This window comes from Carlito syrichta, unplaced genomic scaffold (assembly GCF_000164805.1).
Source record: "Carlito syrichta isolate Samal-C Ts95f unplaced genomic scaffold, Tarsius_syrichta-2.0.1 Scaffold305703, whole genome shotgun sequence".
Classification (NCBI taxonomy): Eukaryota; Metazoa; Chordata; class Mammalia; order Primates; family Tarsiidae; genus Carlito; species Carlito syrichta.
The window spans coordinates 196,622-200,292 of NW_007249799.1; positions in this window are offsets into that span (position 1 = coordinate 196,622).

Here is a 3,671-nt window from a genome sequence, read left to right on the forward strand (position 1 = left end):
GGCTCAGGCAATCGACTCACCTCGGCCTCCCAAAGTGCTGGGATTACAGGCTGAGCCACCGAGCCCGGCCAAGGACTTCAATATTTAAAGGGAAAAGAGTAGGCCAGAGGGGAAGGAGGAAAAAAAGTGTGGGCATGGGCAATGAGAAAGTGGTTACATTCTTATGAAGGTATTGATTAGCATTCAATGAATTTACATTTTACATGTGAAAAGAGAAGGTAGAGAAGCAGTCAGTTGTGTTTTCTTGCCCTCAGTAAATCTACATTTTACATATGATAAAGTAAACATGTGGGAAAGATAGAGTAGAGGAAGAAGCCATACATTGTCAGAGTAGAGGAAGAAGTCAAGTATGCACCTCTCTCAGGTGGAGTGGAGGGGTGATTTCTAGTCTTGTCCTTGGGCATACCTGGGAAGGGAAATTTAATTTACACTGTCAGGGTTCGATCTAACAGACCTTGGCTTGAGGGCTAGTCCACAGGGCATATAAGTATTCTGAAAGATTTGAGGGCCCACAAGAACTTCCTCTGTGAGCAATTTGTGAGGGAGGCCACCTGGGGAGATATATGACCTTCTATCATCTGTTTGGGAACAAAGGGAAGGCAGTTTTTGGTTTTCGTTTTTGATTTTTGTCTCAGTTCTCCAGTTTAACTTTCGCTTTGGCATAGTGTGTTTGGGGTTCCGAGATTCTATTTTCTTTTACATCTCCTTACCCCAGCCATCTCATTTTTTAGATCTCCTTATGGTACTTTATGCTATCTCCCCAGAATTATATATGGGTTATGCTTCTTATTCACACTTATTCACTGCTTCTTATTCACAAATATTATATATTTGTGTGTGTGTGTGTGTGTGTCTTTCTGTGAGGCTGTTTTTGGATGAGATTAACATTTATCTATCTATTTATTTATTTACTTTTTGAGTTGGAGTCTCACTCTGTCGCCCAGACTGGAGTGCAGTGGCCGAGAGCGGCCACCGCAGCTTCGACCTGCTGGGCTCTGGCGATCCTTCCGCCTCAGACTTCCAAGTAGCTGGAACTACAGGCAAGCGCCACCACGCCCGGCTAATTTTTTGATTTATTGTAGAGATGAGGTCTCGCCAAGTTGCCAAGGCGGGTCTCGAACCCGCGGGTTCAGGCAATCCACTCACCTTGTCCTCCCAAAGTGCGGGATTACAGGGTGAGCCACCGAACCTGGCCAAGATTAACATTTAAATTAGTAGACTGAGTAAAGTATAAGCCCAGTGTGAGTGAACCTCATCCAAACAGCTGAATGCCTGACTAGAACTAAAAGGTTTATTCTCTCCTAAGTAAAGAAATTCTCCCTATTTGACTACTTTTGAACTGGGATATTGGCTTTTTCCTGTCTTTAGACTCAAATGGAAACATCAGGCCAGGTGCAGTGCCTCTCACCTGTAATCCCAGCTACTCTGGAGGCTGAAGCAGAAGGATTGCTTGAGCCCAGGTATTAGGGGTTGCAATGAGCTAGGATCGTGCCACTGCACTCTGGCCTGGGAGACAGAGCAAGACCCCGTCTCTAAAAAGAGAGAGAGAAAAAAAAAAAAGAAACATCAACTTATCCTGAGTTGTGAGCTTGCTGGCCTTTGGATGAAACTATACCATTAGCTCTCCTGGACCTCCAGGTTTTCGACTCACCCCGAAGATTTTGAGATTTACCAGCCTCCTTCATTGTGTGAGACGATTTCTTGTAACAAATCTCTTTTTGTATGAAAAAACATGTACATCTCCTTGGTCCTATTTCTCTGGAGAACCCTGACTAATACACTTAAGTTCTAAATTTTGGAAATATACCAGAGAAAGAAAAAGAGCTTTAGCTGCCATTCCTGGCACTGGATTAACATGAAGGACACTTTAAAAAGGATACTTACCTCTGATGCTTTTTTATCTCCTGAATTCTTTTTATCTGAACTCTCCTCCCTCTTCCAAGATTTCAGGTACATAGGACTTTGATGCTTCCCTTATCTTTCCATTGTAATATCTAGTCCAGGCTTGCCTTGTTCCTCATAGCCCAAATTTTTCTTGCTTTTGAGTCCTCTTTCCAATGCTACCTCTTCAAAGCTCCCAACTCAGTGTGTTGGATGGAAGCTAGGTGGTGGGGGGAAAAGCAGTTTAGACTATACAAGTATAGCTGAGAGCTCTTTAATGTTCTTAGAATCATTTGCCAAATGAATTGGAGGAAATATCAAATAGTTTAATAAAGTGGCATGAACATCTTAGGCAGAGCGGAGGTGATATTTTTGAGTAAATCGCCCCATGAGCAGGCAGGATAGCCTTCCTGGAGTCAGTCCTAGGGCCAGACATCTATGTACTTACTGCTTTGACAGATTCTTCTGTTTTCCATCTCTGAAACCATAGCTTCTCCAAAAACAATAACAAAAAGCACTCCCACAGAAGTAGCAATGGAGATTCTACTGCTGACATAGAAAGAGAGAAAGAAGGCAACATCTTACATGTTTCCACTGGACTTTTATAGTAAGTTAGCAACTACCTATAGTTTCGAAAGGCCCCTTTAAGAAGAATATAGTCTGGGCTGGGCATTGTGACTCAAGTCTGTAATCCCAGCACTTTGGGAAGCCGAAGTGAGAGGATCGTCTGAGCTCAGGGGTTTGAGACCAGCCTGGGCAACTTGGCGAGAACTTGTCTCTACAATAAATCAAAAAATAAATTTGGCCGCGCTCAGTAACTCAGCCTGTAATCCCAGCACTTTGGGAAGCCAAGGCGAGAGGATTGCCTGAGCCCATGGGTTCGAGACCAGCCTGGGCACCTTGGTGAGAGCTTGTCTCTACAATAAATAAAAAAATTAACCAGGTGTGGTAATGCGGGCCGGTAGTTTCGGCTACTTGGAAGGCTGAGGTGGAAGGATTGCTGGAGCCCAGTGAGATTCCAACTCAAAAATAAATAAATAAATAAATAAAAAGAAGACTATAGTCTGTTTGAAAGATGAGAAAAATCAATAGTTTTCTATTATGTATGGTCATAAGTAAAGTACTAAGAATAGGAGAGCAGAGTTTTGTTTTGTTTTTTGAGTTAGGATCTTACTCTGTCACCCAGGCTGGAGTGCAGTGGCATGATCACGGATCACTGCAGCCCTGACCTCCTGGGCTCAGGCACTCTTCCACCTCAGCCTTCTCACTAGCTAGGACTACAGGCACATGCTACCATGCCCAGCTAACTTTTAAATTTTTTGTAGAGACAAGGTCTCGCTATGTTGCCCAGGCTGGTCTCAAACTCCTGGGCTCAAGTAAGCCTTCTGCCTCGGCCTCCCCAAGTGCTTGATTATAGGCATGAACCACGGCACCCTGCAGTTTTTAAAGCAGGTATTAGAGGCCCCTTGTTTGAGAAGCTGTTGATAAGTCAAGTCTGCAGTGAAGTTGGTATGGCTTAAAATATTTCAGCATCAAGCATATTTTCAGATAGTGCTTGCCTTCCAGACTTCTTGCAAGAAGGGAGGTATTTAGAAGAAAGATTGTGATTATAGTAAAAACTACAAACTTCTGCATCTATTTCAATTTTTAAAATATTTAAATATATTTAGGTCTGTCTTATGTTTAAAATGTCCCTTTTTTGAACTCTACTTCTTTTGCTGGCTTCTACCCTATCAGGCCCTTCTCTTTTATAAACCAGCTTCTTCTTTTTTTTTTTTTTTTTTTTTGTT